The following is a 23,006-nucleotide window of genomic DNA, read 5'->3' as shown; positions in this document are numbered from 1 at the left end:
GAAACTAAGGCAATGCAATAGCATTTGGTCTCCTGATCAGTCCCTCTGTGACAATCCAGCGCTGCAAGACCTACCACATGGAAATTCTTTAAAACTACCATTTAGGCTTCTTTCTAGACCACTTCAAATATTTATATATATCTTTATAAACATTTTTATGTGTATTTATATGAACACAGAATCATAGAATAGTTAGGGTTGGACAGGACCTTAAGATCATCAAGTTCCAACCCCCTTGCCATGGGCAGGAACACCTCACACTAAACCATTGTCACCCAAGGCTCTGTTCAACCTGGCCTTGACCACCACCAGGGATGGAGCATTCCCAACTTCCTTGGGCAACCCATTCCAGTGCCTCACCACCCTCTCAGTAAAGAATTTCTTCCTTATATCCAATCCAAACTTCCCCTGTTTAAGTTTGAACCTGTTACCCCTTGTCCTATCACTACAGTCCCTCATGAAGAGTCCCTCCCCAGCATCCTTATAGGCCCCCTTCAGATACTGGGAGGCTGCTATGAGTTAAAATAAATAATACAGAAGTCACCATTCATATAGTAACATATTTAGTATAGACCATTAAAATAAGAATTGTATGTCCAATATAAGACACTAAAAAAGTCAAATCCTGTTATCCAAAATACACGTAACACTTTACTGCAATCAGTCGTACAAGGTCAAACAAACAAAACATAATCTGGCAGGTGGCCTCTACAGTCAAACATTTAGTACAAGGGATACTATTTTTCTATATCTGTTTATGTTCTAGAATTAATTATAAATTTTGTTTCACTTCTTTAATAGTGTTTAGACTCTATGATATTAGAGGCCCTAAATACCCTATTTAATAAATTGGGTCAAGTATGTAGAATTATGTTTTACTCTTAGTCACAACCTCACAATGAAATACGGTTAAATGCCATATTTATTTCTAAGTGGGAAAAAAAAACCAAAACCAACAAGCAAACAAAAAAATCAAACCAAAACCAACAGAAACCAGTCTGGTTCTCATTCACACATTTACAGTGTATCTGTTTTATAACAATCTTCTCAGATCTAGTATTACGAAATGTCAACAACAGTTCTTTGTGTCTCACAAATATTCTCTCAATACCTCCATGTGTGCTGCATACTTTGAACACTTCTAAGCCAGCTGCTAATGGCACACTAATAATGAATTCATAATCACTTGCTACTCATCAGAATAATTTTTTCTTTATACAAACCTCTCCAGTATTTAGATGGCCATGCAAACTATTGTACCACAGCTGGATGAGAAGAACATTTTTGTGGTTTTGCAAGCTGATTCCTTTTTTTGACAGTTTTCAAGAAAACAAGCAAAATAAGATCCCAGACATCTGAATCACCAGACATTCAAAAAACATTATACGTATGTTTGAGTAGTTGACTTCCTAAAGCAAAAATATGAAATGCCAATGACCATTTTGTGCACATGGTTGGGAAAAGTCCATTCCTGTGCCCACCTAGCTGGTTAAAACAGAATTTATTTCAGAGACTAGTCCTCCCCTTCAGCACAACTAGAAGAGAGATTTTTAGGCAGAACAGCGATTTAAAAGCAAACACATCTTCTCCTTCGTCTCTGGACTAGTGACACTGACCTTAGAAATATGCAAAATTTTTCCACTGCCTGTAAACAAAAATGGACTGCAGGCAGTCATGATCATGTGTCACTCTTACAATACATTCTTACTCATTAGCTACTTTTTGGAAAGGCTATTTGCCGTCAATCAAGTGCCAAGTTCTGCTTATAATAATGGTGATGACATCAGACCTGTAGAAGAGAAGATTAGTATGGGGAGTCTAAATATATAAAGCAGAAGGTCATGGGACACATCCAACATCAACTGAAGTTAATGGCCTCCATTCACTTTGATCAAAACTGGGCTGATCCAGAGATTTATATATATGTATGTATTTATTTTCCTTATAGCTAGTATCACTGGCTTGCAGCCTTGGATTTTTTAAGGTGACCTGGATCTTTGATTTGTCTGTCAAGAAGAGGTGATGGTCCCTGTTCTCATTTTTAGGTGGCCGTACATAGTCAGTCATGTTCACTCTTTCCAAAGTGGGAGTTACTCTGTGGAGGTAATGGACAAGAATTTTTCCAATCAGCAGGTTTGGGGCTCTAACCTTGCATTTCTTTTGCCATTTGGTAGTATTTACAAAGAAGCTGGAAGAGAGGCCAGCACTCATTTTAAGCCTCAGGTTTGACACAATGGTCAGTCAATGTACTGAGGGGTATAAAGCATAGGTCAGCAGCTTTCCTGTCAGGCAGCAAATAACTAAATTTCACTTGTCTGAGATAGCATTTTAGTTGTCCAGGGCTGCAGAACAGAACTGTTCTCACCCTGACAGCTGGAATGGGTGATCTGTGAAATGTATTTTTAGAAGTCTTATTTGCCTGCATGTATGCCTGCATTGTCAAACACGCAGACAGCAAGAGGGAGTTAGGCTACGAGCCATGAGGACTGTGACATACTGTACAAACTGTATAACATGGCTAGATCTAAAGCTGCATTTTTGTTACTTCTCACCCTCCAACTGCAAATATACAGTCCAAATATTAATGCAACACTACTGCTGTTCTTCCTGTACTTCAACATCCCATCACTACAGCATTCACACTAGTTAGTAACCACAAAGGGGAAATCACTGCTAGTACAATAGGACATTAGTGATCAAACTTGTTTTTGAAAATCACCCCAGTTTTTCCCACATTTCCTTTCCCTAAACATATCTCTATTTGATTAACAGAAATAACAACCTCTTGTAGATTAGCTTTTTCCTTTAACAAGCCAACGCACTCTTGAGGGATTTTATTACTAACATTTATCCTCCTAATCTTATCCCACACCTTGCTGATACGCATTTCCTTATTAACATTTGCACATGGTTATTGTGCCAGTGCTGCTTTTTTTCCAAGCTAATGATTTCTTCCTCCTACAGCCCATGACATCAAGTTGCAGTCATAATACATTTCAAAGCTGGTTTCCTTTCTCTAAACAACATTGTTACACTTTTTGTTTAAACAGTGCATTGGTTTCCTTCCCCTCCTATTCAACAGAGGCTATGGAAAGCAGTTTTCACGTACACGTAACATCACTATGAAAATCATAACTGAATACCTCTAGTCTATGCTGATTCACATATGGTTTTACTAAATAGTTAATCATTCCACCACCTTTCAAAAATATGTAGAATTCACAAAATAAAAAATCAGACTGTTGAGTATAAACATAGCATTGTAAGTATTCAGAAAAACAATTTTTAATGTCACAATAGCTACACTACATACTTTCTTGTCCTTAAGAGCTTCCTCTTTATTCTGCATTGATTATGCGCTTCTACTGTACTGAATGTTCTCATACCCTGTTCATACTAAAAAGTGTGAACTTCCTACTTATTTCTCAGTCTGTCTTAAGTATTAGCTTTAAGGCTAGGATTCTTACCAGTCTTCTGCGCCTTTATGCTCCTAATCTATAAACTTCATCTGTAATAAAATTCAAATGAAATGTCTTATCTTTAGAGGCAGAATGTGTTAGAAGTTATTACACAGCACTGTAAAAAAATTATAATATGTAAATAAACCAGGCAAGTCAAATAAAAAAATATGCTTATTGTGTGTAACTCCACTGAAAGTGCCAACAGAACCAAATTCTGCACAGATCCATGGAATACAATTAAATCACTAGGATAACAAAATAGGGAACAGATTTAGAGACCTCCTGATAGCCTGAAAGGACATGTTTGTGTATTGCATTGTATTGAACTGTAAGACTAGGTCTGTAGAACAAATTTCTGCCTGTGAATACAGTATGCTTTAGTCAGCGTGGCTTGTGTAGTTTTGGGATCTATTGGTAAAACTGAATGTTGGTAAAACACCTAGCTTTGTTAGAAAAAGTTCTGGTGGCTGGCCATCAGCTAGTGCAATGTAATTTGTCATCAATTCATCAGCAGGAGATTGTTGTGATCCCATAAGCACCATATCATGCCCTGCATATGACCAAGAACCACAAGGTATGCAGCTTGGAGAGCAGAAGGGTTTCTGCAGGTGGGAAATGTCCATGGCTCACCAGAGATTCTAGATTTCTTTTTGGACAGGCCTGGACTGGACATGCAACAAAACTCATGTGTGAGTGGTAATGTTTGCCTTAGTTACTCCTAATGGTTTGCTATGACTGTCCCAGACACTGCTCTGCGCTGCTATGTGATGCAACCTTGGCACAAGGGCAAGACCTCAGTTCTTGGATATCTGCTTGCAGATAAGAAGCTCCAGACTCGCCACCCTGCTTCCCAAGGATAGGAAATGTAAGTACCCCTAAGAATACATGTCTGTCTAGATGTGTTAGTCTCTCTCAGTTCCTTGAAAAAACCCAAATGAAAAAAAAAAAAAAAAGAAGGCATTTTGTGAGCTTTTTTGGTCTTCTTTTAAGGTGTAGCCTGAGTATATGGCCTGGGAGGAAGGTCAATCCATCCCAGTATTTTAATTTCTCTTTCCCTTCCTTTCCACTTCCTTCTGACTTCCTCTAGACTCAGTTGTTTCACTTCATACCTGTACTTACTTCCTATTAAAAACCTGTTGAAACCTTGTTGGAGTCTTTTTAATCTTTTTTTAAGTCAATCTTTCATCTACCATTTAATTAAAAACATAAAAAAAAAAATAAAAAGAAGAAAAAAGGCACCTTCTCCAGCCCTTTATTGCACTCTGCCAGTACAAAAAATACTCAGATATCCCTCTCTCTTGAAGGAGCCAACAATACGGCAGCCTTCTGTTCGCTCGTGTCTTTCCAAGTATTTCCTAGGTATCTCTTAATTATAGGACTAAATTTACTAGGATGAGACATGCTTAGCACACATGCAAGAATCAGAAAAGTTTGGAGGGAACACACTGATAAGAAGCCCAGTCTGCCAGCCACCATCTGTTATGAGAAGGAAACAAAGCCACAGATTGCTCCTAGGCAGCTCCCCGCAGACACTACTTGAGAACTATTTGTAGTTTGTGGCTAGAAGGTGTCCAAAAAATTGACAATTTCACTTCTTCCCACAGAGTTTTCTGGTTAGCAACACTGAAACTGGTGGAAATTACTATTATTTTCACTTTATTAGTATCAGATCCAAGTGTGTAGGTTTGGGTTTTTTTTGTGGGAGAATTAAGAGCCAGATGAATGGATGCTCAGCCCTGCTGACAAAATTTTTGATTACATACATTGCAAAAAGTTTTAACTACTCTCCTACTATTACATATTACCTTATTTTATAACTTCTACCAGACATTTCTGTATGTTATTAAATGCTTATTCCACTTAAAATGGAAGATTATAAATAAGCCTTGGCAATAAAAAATGTTCACTTTCTCCTAAGAAAGACAGGATTAACATAAGATTATTCCAATGGAAATGTAATTTGAAAACGCATCGTATTGTGCAGCAAACTTTTCTGCATAAAATAAGCCTGAGAAATAATAACAAACCAGTGTAAACACAGCAAAGCCATCATAGGATCATAGGATAGTTAAGGTTGGAAAGGACCTTAAGATCATCTAGTACCAACCCCTGCCATAGACTAGGCCTGTTTCTGAGCAATTCCCAAAGCCAGCAGCACCATGAAAATTATGTCCAACGGATCAATCTGAAATAGTTGTTGTGCATTTCACCTAATTCCCACATAAGTCCATTTAACAGCAGTGTTGAATTCTGCAGTTTCTCCAGCCAGTGATTTTGACGGGAAGAGGAACACTGCAGTTTGCAGGTGCCATTGGGGATCTCCATCAGAAATTAGACTACTGACTAAGGACGCTGCACCTGACCACAGAACAACAGAATGAGAAACCTCGCTATTCTAAGTAGATATTAAATATTTACTGATTATTTTTCTTCCTTCTCCACTTCTCCCCTGCCCGGCTGTGCAGCACTCTCACTCCCCTGCGCCCCCCATAGCCGGGGCCGGTCCCAGGCGGTCCCTGTCACCCCCTCAACGGGATAACGCTGGAGCCAGCCTCGCCTCCTTTCGTCCCCTTACGCCATTCGTGTCCCCGGCGGCCCCACCGCCCCATGGGTCTCGGTGCCGGCTCTTGTCCGCTTCCTCCCCCACCTCCCCCTGCCCTTCCCTCACCCCTCCGCCGGCAGCCGCCCGCCCTCTCCCGCCTTCCCCTTCCCGCTGTCACTCGCGGCTCCGCCCGCCCCCTCGCCCGGCCCCTCCCCGGCGACCGGCGGAGGAGCCACCGTTTCCGGAGTACACAGAGCGGGGCTGGCGGCGCGGCGGGGGCTGTCGCGGGCAGGTGAGTGAGCGCTGCTGCTGAACCCGTGCTCCCGCGGCGGGGGCGACCTCCCGCTGGCCCCGCGGACCGGGCTTGTCCCCCGGCCGCAGCCCCGCAGCCCGGCTGGCAGGGCCCTGGCGATGCGAGGCACCGGGCTGGCATGGACGGCGCCTACCTCTGCTTCTCCCTCCCCGGGCGCCGAGAGGCACGGGTCGCGGAGGAGAGCGGCTAGCGCCCTGCGGCCGCTCGGGGGAGCGACCCTTGGGCCGCGGCTGGGGGCACCGGCAGGGGCTGGGAGGAGCCGCCGGCGGCGCTTGCGGGGAGACCCGGCCGGGGGGAGGGCGGCGGCGGTGCCCCGGGGCGCGGCCCGCTGCTTGTCGCGGCGCTCCCTTAGTGGGGCCGGGCTGGCCCTGTGGCAGAGGGGCAACCGCGGAGCGGGCGCGCAGCACGGGGCGGTGGCGAGGCTGCAGCTACCCCCCCGTACCTCTCCTGTTCCCACCGCCGGGACCCGAGTGCGGGCAGCCCGGGGAGCGCGGCTGGGACTGCGCCTGCGGGAATTCCTGCGCACCTTCCTGCTAAATAGTGACCCGCGGCCTCCCGCGGCGCTCGGCCCGCTACGAGAGACCCCGCCACGGGGGCCTCGCCTTAGGGCGGCGCGGCGCTGTCCGGCCCGCGCGGTGAAGCGGCCCCGCTGTCCGTGCGGGCCTCTCGGGCGCTGCCGGTGGGACCTGTCGTTCGGGAGGACTGTACCACCAGGCTCCCGAAAGCACAGCTCGCCACGGTGCCCGAGGTGGGCTTTCTTCGCGCCTCCCGCCCCCCCCCGAAGGCCTGCGGACAGGAATGTCTCCTTGGCCACTGCAGTGGGCTGCGCTTGCACGGGTGTTTCACCTGTTGTTGACTGGGAGTGCTGTTTGTTGTTATCTAGCCTTATGTTTAATGTGTTGTATCCTCATGGTAACTGCAAGCACAAGAGGGTAGCTCATTTTGGTCTGTAGCTGAAAACTTCACTACTATACCTTCTCTTTTCCCTGTTTGAGGGGTTTTATCGTTTGAGTGGGGCAGGTATATATTCATCAGGTGGACGCTGGCTTAGAAATTTGAAAGGAGTTAAAAGATCTCGTTTGTTTTATGTGAGATTATAAACCTTGTTGCAGGTATAAATCAGCCACTGTTACTGGGTTTAGAGAGGAACAGATGTCGGGGTGTCTTGAAGAGCAGCGAACGTCAGGTGTGTGTAGTTGCAGTTCACTGCTTGGCTTTTAAGAGTCACTCAGCCTGTGGCTCCAGAGGCATATGCAACTGGCAAAAGGTTGAGGCTTGGTTCCCAAAATGACACTGCTTCTTGTAACTGCTCGTGTGGCTGTTGAATAATCTCAGATCAAGATGTTGGGGAAAATGTTGCTGTCAGTTTTCTCAGCTCCATGCTGTCTTGCAAAGGTGTGCTGTTGAGGGACTGTTGTTTTCTATGGGCAGAAGGTGGCTGAAGCTCCTGAGGAATGCTTCCCTTCCCTCACCTGAGGTATGTGTCTCACAGCTCCTGGCCCCATGAAGGTTTTGGTATGCAACTCATGGGATCAGGAGTGTTGGCCTGTCTTGGTATGTTCACAGGTGCTATTTGTGTATCATGGGAATCAACATGGGATTTTGTGCTTGGCTGGAGTCTTCTACTGGGAAACATTTCTACAGAAGATAAGCTGGACACTTCTTTTGTAAAGAATTGCTGGTTTTCCAGTTCAAGACTTGTACAAGGCTTTGTTTTCTTCTTTTATTTTCTGTTTTCTTTTTATTTTACTTTCCCTCCTAGAAGGAAGGACTTCATCTAATCTGTGGTTGTGAACATGTGTTTCAGGTCAACATATGTTTCTGGAGTTTTGTGAAACCTTTGGAGAGTCAGGAACTGTGTAGGAAGCAGCACGGAGCCACTGCTTTCCATGCATCTGGTGGTACTACTTCCTAAGTCAATGTAAGGCATAAATCCTGTTAGTTTCTCATTCTGAAACAGGAGTTACTATGAGGTGTTAGGAAACTAGAAATTATGTATATAGACTCTGAAATAAATAGTCCGTCATAGAAAGTAATGTGAAAATACTTTCTACACATGTTTAAAAGACAGGTCTAGGTTTCTTCCACTTCTTGGGCATCAGCTTCTCCACTTCTCGCTATTTATTACTTTTCAACACCTTTTCCCCAGTGTACAAATGACAGCTGGTTTTATTTTACAGCAAAGCAGCTGTATTTTTGCTGTGCTATAAGGTATAAGTGAGCTTCCCTTTACACCTTGAATTGACTGTAGTTTTAAGTGCTGCCACTTGTCTCCTGTTACTCAAAACAAAATTATCAAGAGAAATTGTGCTGCTGCTTTTGTTTATATAGCAGTACTGTAATGGGAAAAGACTTTGTTCTTGGAACAATGAATACTGGTACACCAGAAATCCTGCTAATGATAGTGATTAATGGGTGCTGCTCAAAATAGCTATCACTGCTGATATGACTAATTGTGCTGTATGAAAAGAGCTCCTTTATTCTCAGTAATCTCAAGGTGTTTCTACAGTTTTGGGAAAATGCTTGATCTGTGCAGACAGATAAATGCGCAGTGAAATACGGGACTTGCAGTGAAGTATGGCAATTCTTTAAGGGTTTGCTGCTGTGCTGCAAGACCACTTGGGGCTGAAAATGAAGAATATCTTCTTGTGGTTACTGTAGGTAGACAGAATATTATTACTGGAATTGGATGTTAGCCAGACCAACACCCTACGTGTTGCAAACAATGCCAGGGTATTGTTAGTAGCTACAGAAGGGGGTTTATATCATACATGAAAGATGACATTTCCAGCATGGGTAACCTCATCACAAAACATTGTGCTGAGACTGGCTCAGAGGGCAACTGACTCTGCTAGGATTGATAAAATCTACAGTATAATAACGCTAGTCCTCCTAGAGCTTGATGAGATGTCTGGATTAGTGTTTCTTAACCTTCACTGGCCTTTGAGTAGCAACAATGTATTAGTAACATGCCATAGGCAGTCTTGTGCTCCCCCGTCAATATTGTATTCTGGGTTCTGTTTAGATTTTGTATGTATTGTGGCTGAAAGCAACACTAGAAGCTTATATGGGAACTGCAGAATCTAAACCATAGAAGGTGCTGTTTCTTGATATCTATAAAAATCTGAAGTTCTGCCTGGTAGGATGAAAAAATAATTTGAAAGTTAAGCAGAATTTGTTAAAGATGGGTTCCAAATTCACTGAGAAAGAGCTAGTAGTTGTGTTTTGTTGTGCCTCTGGCTTTGCCATGAGTTTATTCTCTTCTGCTGTTTGTGTACCTCAGGATAATTTTATGGCAGGAGGGGTGTAGATGTTCATCCCTTTTCCCCCCAAATAAATTATTAAGGGATGTGTATGGGGAGTAGAAGGCATTCATTTAACAAATCCTGTTTTGCGGGTTAATTGCTGATTTGGTCTGATACAATCAGACTAGTCTCCTAGTGTTCTGTGAATAAACCATTTTGGTTCAGTCCTCGAATTCTGCAAAAACAGTAATTAAAAAAAATTAATTTTGTTTCTAGGAAACTTCAAAAATATGATGTTGGTGTTAATGAGGTGTATATCCACTTTGAAGTGCTTCTGACATTATACGACAATTTATTTTGAGAACTGTGGTTTTGAAATAACCAATCTTGTCTTACTTTGCTGTGATTAATGAAGATTAGTGTTTTGATAAGGTAAATTTGGGGGATTGATCTGTCTGGTTCTATTAAGGCCATAAACTTTGCATCAGGTCCAGTGATCTGGGTTGGAGTACAAGAGAAAGAGGGGTGTGTGTGGGAAACAACAGAATAGAGGGTCTAGAAATGCTGGTTAACTTTGAATAATGAAGAAGAATGGCTGAAAAGGGGAATGTGAAGTACTCCAGGTGTGACAGGGGGATCGTGAGATGTCTGTGTGTAAAGGTCAGTATGGGTGTATCTGGGAGGCTTTAAGCATGTTCAAGAGCCTTTATAGCAAGTCAGACATTTTTCCAGCTGTTGTATTGCATACCATCGGTAGTACATTGGCTTCAGTCTAATGATAACATATGACAGCTTATCAGGGCAGGAACCTATTACAAGCTTTTATTGAAACAAATCAAGTTTGATGTGGGATGTTCTAGGGCTTTGTTTTGAAGAGCTGTTTTCATAAAGGAAATAAATGCTCTCCCTTCTAAGGAAAGACTTTCTAAGGAAAGTCCTCATAGGAGAACATGGTAGCACTAGTAAATAGAATTTTTGCTGTATTTGCTAAAAAGCAAAACAAAATCTTTAAAAAGTTTTTGCTGCAAGGCAGCCATCTGGTCTTTAAAATCAGTTTTTACCTTGTGTGTTTTTACGGTAGGGTCACATCAGAGAAAATAATTGTTTAGGAAAAATCTTTACAATACCTCTCTAAATTATGACCAATTCCTGCTTATGTTCATAATAAAATTTTCTCCTTAAAATGACTGTTGTGCTTTCTCTCTTTAAGGCTACCTAGATTTTCACTATCTTGCAACAGAGCTGTACTACTTCTTTGTTGTCTTTGCTTCTTAATAGTTTTCTGCTTTTTCAAGTGGTTAGGGTTTTTTTGTCAGTGGGACTCTCCTTGGTTCATTTTGTCTAGTCATGTTTCACTGGGGTACTTGTCAGATGCTGAAGTCGTCTAGTAAGCATTTCTGACAATAGCACTGCAAAAGCTAGGTTATTTGGAAAACTTCTACAGGAAGATCATGTACCACCTTGTCAGCCACCTCTTCTTAAGTTTAGACATTCTGGTTTTGTTCTTTCCTGACACCACTTGTATGTTGGTTAGAAAGTTATAAAAGAATGTGTCAGCTGTTTTTTTTAATAACAGTATTTTAGGTGCAATTCTTGTTTAGTTTTACACTCAAAGTTGACATTTAGTGTCACCATCCAGTTACAGAAAATTCCTCACAGGCTTTGTGCAGTGTACTCTGCAATCCAGGAATTGAACAGTACTCCTCAGTTTAAACAGGAAGAAAGGACTGTAGTGGACCTTTCCTCCACTTCTCCACAGGCATCCATGATGTGATTCCTTCATGGGAGAGTTGTCTACTAATGAAATCTATCTTCAATCCTGACAGTAACTGAGTGTTTTCTGTTTCCCAAGTAGGTTACCTCACTGTGATAATTTGTTATGCTTGTGAGTTTCTGGATGGTACTGGGAATTCCTCTGGATTTACTGGGGTAAAAGTAAGCATGTCCACATAGTCTGTCTGATACCAGGATATTCAGAGAAATATTCCTAGGTATTTTTTTTTGGTTGTATATGAAAGTTGATCTTCCTGCTTTTTTTGTACAGATTACAGAATCTGTAATTAAGTGATTACAGATTTTCTGTAATACAGAACTATGCATTTTCCCAGGATCACTATACATGCTTTTTTTTTTTTTTTCAGGGCTTTGTTCTAACAATTGTCATTTCCTTCCAGTGCTTCATACACTGTGCCATAGAAGAACAGTTTGAGTCCAAGCACAAGAGCTTCCCTGGAGAAAGATAAAGCACCTGAATATCTACAGGTCACATTCCAGAAAAATCTGGAGATCTTTTAAGTGTTGCTTCCTCAGGGTCTAAGTACAAAGTAATATTTTCAAATGTTCCTTAAAAATACTTGAAGCTGACAGTTTCATCCTGAAGAAGCTAGACATTCTTTTTCTGTGGCCCAGCATATAACAGAAATGCTGAAAACCAGTGAAAGCTGTAATGATTGGAAAGGACAGACCCAGGAATACCCTTCTTGTTGTTAAAAGACTTTTCTTGCGTTTGCATCCTCACAGCTTGAGTAAAAGACCAAGTATCAGAGGGCAAAGATCACTTTGGGTAAATGTAAGTCTATGGCAGACTCCAAAAGATTTGAGGAATGTAACTTCTTTTTATTGAGTATTTCAAAATTTTTCTCAGAATCCTATTTGCAAGTCTTGGACCAGATGGTATTATGTAGAAGGGGAAAGAATGCATGGAGGAAAAAGCTACCTAAAAAATATATTCTTTCAGGTCTATATGTTCTTCTGAATGCATCTTGCAGGGTAATTTCAATGTAGAATAATTGTCATCTCCACATGCTCATTAAAAAAAATCACGTTTGTCAGATTAAGAAAAAAATGAATGCAGTTTTTCAGCATTTGTTTAGTCCAAGGCACCTGTGTTTAGTCCAAGTTGGAATCCTGAGGATAAGAGATTTTTTTGGTGGGAGGGAAGAATAGCGATATGGCCTGCTGTTGAGTGGACTGCACTTTATTGTCCAAGCAGCAGTTGAAGACCAGGTGGTGTAGAACAATGTTAACTAAAACTGCAGATATGTTGTTGTGGAATCCAGTTTCTTCAGTGCATGTTTCACAGCTCCAGAATAAACTTTATTTAGCCGCTTACCAAAGACATAGTTAGATATTGGGGTTTTTTTTTTAGCTGAGCAGCACAGGTTGCAAATATTTAAATAATAAGGTAATAAGATATACCCTTTTTTTTACATGAGATGAACATTTACAAGCAGATGATGTCGTTGAAAATTATAATATGGTGCTGAAAAATAGGTCTACTGCTAGATACACATGTATCATTTAGAAAGCTAAAATCTTTATTAAATAAAAAGCAAAAAATGAAAAAAAAAAACCCCACCAGTAAGATTTGGTAGTGATGGGAATTTTGGTTTACTGAGTTTGCGGTAGTGCAGATGAAGTCATCAAGACTGCCAAGTACCACTCTTGCCATCAGGAAAGTGGAGGTTTAAGTGGGTACTTGTACATTCTTCACCTACCGAGAACAAACTGTAGGTGTATTTAGCTAACTCAGAGTGGAAGTCAGCTGAACTGTTTATCTGCCAGTGTAGGTACACAAGTTATGATACAAGCAAGACTAAGGTTTTGTTAATATGATAACTTGCAGTTCTGTTTTAGCTCTTTTTTGAAGAGAAGTTGCTGAAGTTTATCTATACAAGGGCAGAGTAGGTTAAGTAAAAATTGTATTTCCTAAATTAATCCAAGTGTAAGTGGCTTATTTTTCTTAAGAGACTTATGTGCTGATGAAAACTGTATGGGGTGCTCAAATGAAATGCCAATTGTTAGAACAAAGCTGTGGGGAAAAAAGCGTGTATGGTGATCCTGGGAACCTGCATAGTTCTGTATTAAAATAATGTTGCAAGAATCCTTACTCAAAGAGGCTCCAGAATTTCTGTCCGTCTTGTGTTGCTGTTAGAAAAAAAATGGAAACATTTTCTTTCTAGCAGTCCTATTAGATCTCATAATGAACTTCTTTGTCCAAACATTGCAATAATTTGCAGGGCAGTGGATTGTGACGTTGAATTCAGCACTTTGACCTTGTTTCAGGTCCAAAAATGAGTGAGTTTTAGGGAAGTTATCTTGTAACAACTTTGGTAATTGGTGAAATTTGCATAAAATCTGACTATGAGTTTGACTTGGGTTCACAAGTTGTTCTTAGTAAAGGTATTTTACAATTTCAAGTTATAAGCCCTAATTGAAATGTTCGTACAATATTTGTTCTTTAAAATAATAACTTAGGTTATGGAACAACAGATGGTCTAGTTGGACAGTCTTTGGTCAAGTGCCCTTACTACTTTATCCATGTGGAAAGGTGGTACATCTGATCTTTGCTGTTTTGAAAATAATCTGTTTCATGGTTTTGTGGTCAGAAATCTATTGCTTTGCAGATGCTGCTGGACATGAAATCTGTTGAAAACCACTAATGATACATTTTTTGTTTTTATATAGGAATGTTACATTTTTGTGGTGATGGATTGGTATGATAGAGTAAATCTGTAGTTGACACGCAAGATTTAGGGAAATGTTTTTTGGGAAAAGTGCAGTTTCTTCCTTTGAAGGCACAGCAGGAAAAGAGATTGCTTGTGGTTTTGGTGTTTTCATTTTCTTTTTTTTTTTTTCTTGGTTTTTTTTTTCTTTTTCATTTTTTTTGTTTTATTTCAGTTTCTTGAACAGTTCGGTTTTAGGAGCTCTGATTAGGATTGTCTGATACAGTCAGACAAATGAATAACAGACCGTGATTTGCCTTTTAATTATGTTTTCCCTGAACATGTTTTAAAAGATTCTAGCTCTTCTCTCACTCTGCCTTCTCCTTCTGTATCACAGTGACCGTGACGGCTGCAGAGGTCCTTTTCAAATCATAGATGCTGTCAGAATGGGGTTTTGTCACCGAATCTCTAATGCTATTTGCGTTCTTGCTGGTCAGATGTCAGGGAGTTACTACTCCAAAACCTTTAACGGTGTCTTTGATTCTGGCTGCTTTTCTAAAGAGTATGCTTTAATCAGACACATCGTTGGACTGAATGCTGGGAGTATTGAGTTGCTGTGGCTTACAGATAACATTGTTCATGGATGAATAGCTCTTCTGGCTTTAAAGGAACAATATATTAAGCTTAACTTGTCTTAAACAGCTGCACAGAGTTTGTTGCTTGTGCAGTACGCTGACATGTGGGGATTTTGTCATCATTTAGTGTGTTTTGAAACTAAACTTCTCAAGTCAGTTTCTGAGGAAATACCTGTAGATGAGCATGTTGCTGTTGGTCTCTCCAGAATCGCCTGTCCTTACTGTGTTACTGTTTTGTGTTTTATTATGTACTGTTCCATCCCTTACACTTGGAGGATTATTGATGGAAAATGTCTGTCTAGCCTCTGCAGTCTCCTGTATTTCAACATTATTTTGCTGTGTGTTTGTTCCCCTTGAACGGCCCTCATGGCCCTCAACTTTGTGCATTGTGGGAGATGGAGAAGACTACTGCAAATACGACTGTTAAAATTTGACTTGATGTTAAGTTGTGGTTTGTTTGTTCTTTTTCCTGAGACATTGACATTTTTATAGGCTTTTTTTAGCTTCACAGTGCAGCCAGTGGATGCTTTTCTCTGTCTGATGCAGTATATTGTTACCGATACTTTAGTTGCATCCTGAAACAGGAGAAAATTATGTAGTTGTGACTTTCCGCTGAACAGTTGCATCTGTATTTCATTCTGAAATTATTTTAGCAGTTTCTTTTAAAAAAATCCTGTGGTTTTAGAGAAATAGTATATTGTCGTCTTTGCATAATGCTATTTGATTATACACATTCTGGAACATGAGTTTCTCATCTCTATTGCATTGTTTGTTTTTCAGTGCACATTAAATCATACATCAAGAAAAACAAGGGTAAGTATAGTTTATGGAAATTTTCTACGCTACATAGTTACCCTGTTTTTCCTTTAACTTAAGGTTTTGTAGGTGATACAGTCCTCAATTACAACAGTAGATGGGAAGGTATGCTGTACTTTGTTACAAAATGCTGTATTTTGATCCAGTTGTTCAGCGTGTTGAGGAATAAATTATAATATGAATGCAGGGCATCTTGCACACTATGTCCATGTGAAATATTTTTCTCTAAAGTGAATTCTAATGTAAGCAAAGTTAAACTGGTGTAATTTGGAACAGTAGACTTGGGGCAAATATTACGCAACCAGCTATGTGTAATATTGATTGTAGTGTTTGATAGCATGCAAAAAACCTGATAGTGCCTCAAAGCACTGTTGAGTTAGTGGATTTCTTATTCCTTATTTAGCTGTCTCTAAAGGTTTTTGTTATGAGGGTATGTTTTTCTTTCTTTACATCATATCATTGACTTAAAATCTAGAGTTCATTGGCTTTCACTTGTTATCTGCCTGCAACAGTGTAGGGTATTTTGGCCAAAAGACGCTGTTGTGAGGGACAGCACTCTATCTGAAATAGTCCAACTTTGATGATTTCAGAAGACCCACTTAATATTGTGGAAAAAAAGCAGGGAGTAACAATTGCAGCTGTAGAATATACTTCAGAGAGGGGAAGCATTTGACAGATTGACTTACATATACCAATATGTGTCCTCCAATGCAAGGTACCCTTAACTGTTGTGTATTCCAGCATTGATAGGGCTTTCTGTATCTTTTAGGTAAGAAGTAATACCTTGAAATTGGTGCTTTGTAGTTGATGTGAAAGGAAGAATTGTTTTTTATTTTCACTGGTGACTTCTTTTGTTCTGAAACTGATTTCTTCCATATAGAAGATACTGCTTCAGGTTGGGCTGGTGGTAAGCACTAGGTTGTGTGGCAGGTACTTGTAGCTTCCTTGCACTGACACTGGAATGCCTTTCCTTCTGCTTTCTTCTTTTCCTGTTTGTTGTCTTTTCTCTGTTCAGAGGCTTTAGTTTCTTCTTAAATACCTTCATAATGAAGATTAAGGTAAGAAATGTAGCAAAAGCAACTACTCATAGTCCATTAATTCAATGAGTAGTCATTAATAGTGCTCAATGTAATATTTTAGAATTAACAAATAATTAGGTAAAGAAACTTTTCATTTACCATGTGTGCCAGATTTGAGATTGTTATTCATAAAATAGCCAGATTTTTACAGCATTAGCATGTAGTAAAAATCTAGATGCCACAAGTTTTTTCACTGATGTTTTTTCTAAAGTAGTTATGATCTAGGAGCGTAATAGTATATATTTTCTGAAGTAGTTGTCTTCTAAGAGCTTCCTAGTATAGATTGGTTAATATAACATTGAAATTGGTTTTATTAGTAATGAATGAGTACAACTTCTGACCAATAACAATTCATTGTCCAAATTATAGACAAAGAAATGTCTACATAAATGGAGTTTATGTGTTTCAACTTCAGAGGCAGAGCATGCCAGCATAATCGCCTGAAAAGTATGAAAAGCGGTCCATGAAATAATGTTCTATTCAGGACAGAGGATAATACGTTAGCTATAAGAGGGGATGAGACTCCATTTTATAAGTGGCTGTACTGTTTAGAGCAATTTGCTGATATGCGTATAGTAACTCAAAAAGCTGTAGGATGCCTTCCTAATAGTGTTTGAGAGCCCTAAAATACAGTTTAATCTAATTTTTGAATATCATTATATTGATTTACTGTAAAGAAAACCATCAGTTTCATTGCCAAGCCCACAATTATCTAACTTTATTATGCTGCTGAATTCAGTCACTCTCCTCTCTGTAATTATTTTCATTCTTTTACTGCTTTTGTTCTGCATTACACTTAGTTCACTTTTAAAACTCTCCTATTTGCGTGTATTACACTGTAAGGATTGGAATGTTACCGGAAAGATGGGGAGAGGAATCTGCCATGCTGAAAATGTGAAAGATTTCCTATTGTTACAAACTCATTTTGGTATAAGTGTCAGTGTCCATGCTGCTGACATGGCACAGTGTCACAGTGCTGACATGCTGACACAGTGTTGTGCACTGTTTGAACTCTCCTGCTGCACATGAATACATGAGTGGTAGTTGAGGATAAAAATCCCTTGATGTATCAAATAATACTCGTGATTGTGGTTAGTCCTAATTCTGACTTTAGAACACACTGTTCCTAATAAAATAATAAAAGCAGAAAGTGGTGTGGTCTGCTCCGGCTGCGCAGTGTTACCAGACACTTTGAAGGAAGGTAATTATTTTATTTATTTCTAGAATGGAAATTTTGAGAAAATGACTCATTGAAATTCAACTCCTTTAATAAAGGAGAACATAAATCCTGTAATATGCATGTAACAGGTATTGCTAGGTGTATGCAGGAAATACGTGTTTTGAATTACTTGTGGATAAAACCAAATATATAAATACCTTAGTAAGTAGTAAGGATGCATGTCTAATACTGTGGTTTTTAAGTTTGCTGGGGTGAATCGAAAAGTGAGAAAAAGAAACTGAAAATAGGACCAATGTTAATGAATTGAAGGCAAGAATGTAAGATATGTTTTCAGTGTTCAAAAGCTGCAGGTAAACACAAACTTGATATTATAACAGATTTTTTGAAAAGAAGATGCCGAAAATGAATGTAGCATGCCTGTGTTTGTTCATTGTAGTGTTCCCTGAGAGATTCCTACAGATACATATTGTAGGTTTATGCAGAATATAGAAATTGCAGTTGCCTAATGGAATAACTCTGGAAGTAAAGCAAGATCCTTACAAGCCTTGGAGGGAATATTAGTAGTAGTAGGAACAGAGTTTTCTAGGCTTTTTCTGTGTATTACGTTGAAGAACAGAGGTACAATCCTTTCCGCAAAAGCGTGTTAGCTGTTGTGTTTGTGCAGTAGTGACTGGTTCTTTCTGCTGCCATCAGTAATTCAGGAGCACTCTGCATGGTTTAAGGTTTTTGTCAGAGCTTGCCTAATGGGGAAAAAACGTGGAAGAAGATGTATTATCAGTAGATGGAGAATATGGCATAGGATTACAGTGGAAGCTTGAGCCTGAGATCTTAAGGCCTAGCAGCAGGGTTCTTTCCAAACAGTTAATTGTTCTGTGGGGGTCTGTTACTGTGGTGTATATCTTAAAGCAGATGCAATTTTTTGCCTTTGGAAAAATTTCACACACCTTCTCCGGATGTGTGTGAGGAATAGTTTCCATAATACTGGTTATGGAGTAAGAGCAGGCATTGAGTTTTGGCCAAAAGCAGTCATAGCTGCTATGTGACGCTTCCACTGGGGTTGAAAGAATTTGAAAGTAGTGAGGATGCAGGAACGTCTTAGGTGAGATCTGTGTTCAAATAGAAGATTCCTGGCTGTGGTTCTTGAGGTGTTGATTTGCAATGCTTGGTTTCTCACAGGAAGGTGGGTTTCACAGCAGGCTGCAGACTCCCCTCGCACGGAAGCTGCATGAGGGCTCTGTCAGATGTGTGCAGGCAGTTTATGGCAGGTAGCAGAGGGTCAGAAGGCACATGTTGTCTATTTGGCCACTAATTTTATCTTAAATGTAAGGTTTACAAGATCTTCTTAATATTCTTGTATATTGTGTTGATATAGTTAATATTTACAATGGAATTGTTAAATTATTTTTCTTTAAATTAAGAACTATATTGTTAAATACCAAACAAAACAATTGGCCAGTTTGATGATCAGTATTCATTTCTTTACATTTCCATACTGACAGCATTGCTGTTAACACTCGGATGACTTCACCTGATGATACTGGAGGGCTGTAAGTGGAAAGCATTATTTTACAGAAATCCTTCTCAGAATTTCTTTTCAGAAAGTTTTAAAGAATCGCTATATTTTTGTGAGCTTAAATTTTTTTTTCAGATGCTCATTGAGTAATTTGAATGTTTCATGTAAACTATCATGTTAAAAGGGTTGTTTAAACTAGTAGAATGTTTACTGCATGCTTTATCCAAAATTAAGGCACAGATTACCATGCATCTGCAGCCTCCAGCTGTATTCCAGAAGGCCTTTCTCTATGGTGTGTTTTTGACACATTTTTGACACCTTTCTCAAAATGGTGTCAACTATGGATTTACTTTGGTACATACTTGATTTACAGCCTGATTTAGTTGAAGATGTCCCTGCCCATGGCAGGGTGTTGGACTAGATGACCTTTGAAGGTCCCTTCCAACCCAAACTACTCTATGATTCTATGATTCATTCTTTATGACTAATGAAGAATATTCTTGCATAACTAAAACCACCTATACTGTGTTCCTGCGTATTTATGAAACATGGGAGTGGAAACAGTTTTGAAAAGTAAAGACCTTAATGCTGTCTTCAGTAAGGACTTTAGAATTGCTTCTGTAACTTCCAAACTGAAGGCAGAGACTGTGGAAAAACATTTTAAAAATTATATTTACATCAACAATTACATTGGTTCTTTAATTATGTATTTTATGGACACCACAGTAATAAAATGCTAAATAAATATAATATTTTGAAAGAGTTGGGTTGTTAGACAGTGGTTGTGTGATACTGTTTTTCCATTTGAATAACAGTATCCTTTTGAAAACACACTTGCAAATATTTTCCTAGTGCTATGATGAATTTTTGTGGTTGTCATTCATTGACAAGAGAATCTTAGTGAGGTTTTCCTGAGGTGTTTCTAGTCCTCATTTTGGGCTGTGGTGGAGGAACTTTCAAACATTGACTCTTAAGACTCAGTGAAGTTACCTTTCAAAATATGGAGCATCCTTTTTTTGCTGAGGGAAAGGCAGTCCTGACATTTCTGTTGACAATGTAAATTTTTATTTTCTAAAGTAAAGAAAGAAAGCATTGTTACTCCCTCAGTAGCCACCTAGGAATGAATCTCATGTTGAACTGCTGCTGATTGCATGGCTCATGTTAAGCTAACTTTTGCTTCATAATATAAATTGATTTGGTAAGTATATTGATGAGATGACTCTTCAGGGTTTCTGTATTTATTGTTTTCTAGTCACTTCAAAATCTGTCTCTGCTACCTTAAAAAATTCTTGCATTTGTTTTTCTCTAGTCTGATTTATGTTCACTTACCTACTTTAATTCTTAATTACTAGAGGCTGTCCTCCCACTTGTACTATTCAATTTCTGTGGACCTAGCAATAAATTCAATTGATGCCCTGCTGAGAACAGGATGGAAGCTGAAGGAGTGGGAGAGAGAAACTAGAACAAGCTAATGGTATTTGCTAGAACTGCCTGTGCAGACCAGTGTGAAACAAGCTGTATTTATTGTAAAATATAAGATTCAACAAAACATATTGTAACACTTAATGTCTATCTTCAAGGATTGTTCCTCCTTTCCTAATTTTGCTGGTGGGGTCCAGTTGTCCCATAACTGATTATACCTAACATATAGTTAGAAAGTAATTCTGTGGAGTATTAATGGCTGTTTCTTTGCTGTTAGCATCCTAGCCTGACTAATTTTCTGACTGATCAGCAGAAAGTCCTGTCAGTATAGTTGGTCTTGTTTTGAAAGTCTAACTACTAGCTTGGTGTAAGCATTGTAAGTATTTTGGTATGTGGATACAATGTAATTCCTTTTTTTATTCTTTTGGGTTTTTTAAACTTTGTGTGTAAGTGAAGGCATTCACTAATATACAGTGGCCAAATCAGTTCCTCTCTGCAGGGTAAGCATGCAGCCGGTGAACAGTGACAGATGTTTCTCCACCCTCCTTGTTTTCTGGGACTGAAATAGCTTGTTTTGGGGTAGGCAGATGAGTGTGGCTCATGACACCGCAGACGTGTACTTTTAACTGCGCAGCTCTGAGAGGGCATGGCCGTGTCAGGCTGCTGCCTCCAGACTTGGGACGCACTGTGGAAACTTCTTGTTTTTCAGCACTTGGGAGACAGAAAAATATTCTTTCATTCTTCAGGAGCTGTTCTGTATCAAAGTGCTTTTGTGGGAGAATTTATGCGCAGAGGAATGTTTTGCTGTAGCAACTGTATAAATTGTGTACAATTGATAAAAATATGAAAGAGAGTTATGGATAGTGCTAATTAATGAAAAGTACGAATTTTGCCATTGTGGCCTAGATAAACATCTGGTTGAGTCAGCCACTTCTATTTTGGTTTGTTTAGTGTAAGAAATGTTACAGAATTGATGGCAAAGAAACAACGTATCTTCTTGCAAAAAACCAAACAAGTTTAAGCAAATTCCTTCTCATGAATAGATCGTGTCAGATGAAAAGGTGTCTTTTGTAGTAAACCCCTGTAATCTGTAAGACTTGTCCACAGATGTCTACTCTCCAAGTATCAATAATCACTGGAAGTTAAAGCTTTGCTTTGCAAACTGCACTGACGTACAGATCTGTTGTATTTCAAGGTCTTTATCTAAACCTTCTAACAAACAAAGCTTTTTCATTGCAGTGGAGTACTGACAATAGTGTTGAAAACCTCTTTCTCAAAGAAGGCTTTTAAAACGTATGTTGCGTAAATACAGTATGTTTCTAATGTTCTTAAAAGCGTTGTAAAATTGTCCTCAACAAGAAACATATGGTTAGAAATTCTGAGATACTCTGTGCTATCCTGACTATAGGAAGCAGAGTCTGCAACATGGAGGATATTTAATTTAAAAAATTGGGATAAGGGTCGTGAATTGTATGCTAGAAATAGAAGATAAGATTAGAGGTTATGTTTCAGGCATGGAGCTGCCTCGGGAGGGGGGAGGGGGGGGACAGGACAAGGTTACTTCAAGGTTTGGAGCCTGGTTGGGGGATGGGGAGGAGGTAAATCCAACAGTGGCTGAAAATGGTGCCTGTGTATGTTTATAGTAATATATAAAATAGAAAATGCCTTGATCCTTAGTGTTGTATATTGCAGCCTTACCCTCACCATCACTTGCTGGTTCCAGATTAGTCATGGGCAGTGCTTGTAGCAGTGGGGTGGTCCTGGCTGTCAGCATGCCCTCTGCACAAACAGTCCCGGTGGCTAAAAGGTCACTTTTTCTGAATCTAATACTTAAGACATGTATTTGAAAGGGATCTGGCCAGATCTGTAATAGATGCATCAGCTGGTATTGAAACATTGCTTAAATGTATTTGGTATCTTTGCAGTGTCTTATGGCTTGCAGAACTTCACTGTGTCACAATTTCTGCAGCAGAAAGCTTTGTCAACATAAGTTACTGGGAAGGAGTGTCAGCTTGGCTTAAATCACCTAAACATCATTTAATGTAAGCCTAGTCTTCGTGTTAATAATAATTTTCAAGAATAATTAACACATAGAAGATAGCACTTAAAATTTTAAGTGTTTCTTTCTAGTCTTCATTTGTGAACAAAATTCAGCTCTGTTAATGAATACTGAGAGGTATCATTGCATGGGCTTAATTAGGTATGAGTTAGGATCTTCCACAGATGCATACATGTGAATGTGAACAGTTGGCGCTACGTGCTTTGGGGAGAACACACATAGTTTTCAGAAAGATCTAACAAATAATAAAAGTCTAAGCTTAAGTCTCCTGTTTGCTTCTAGATGTTTGATTTTTA

This window comes from Psittacula echo (genome assembly GCF_963264785.1).
Source record: "Psittacula echo genome assembly, chromosome: Z".
Taxonomy (NCBI): Eukaryota; Metazoa; Chordata; class Aves; order Psittaciformes; family Psittacidae; genus Psittacula; species Psittacula echo.
Note: the sequence above shows the minus strand (reverse complement) of the source record.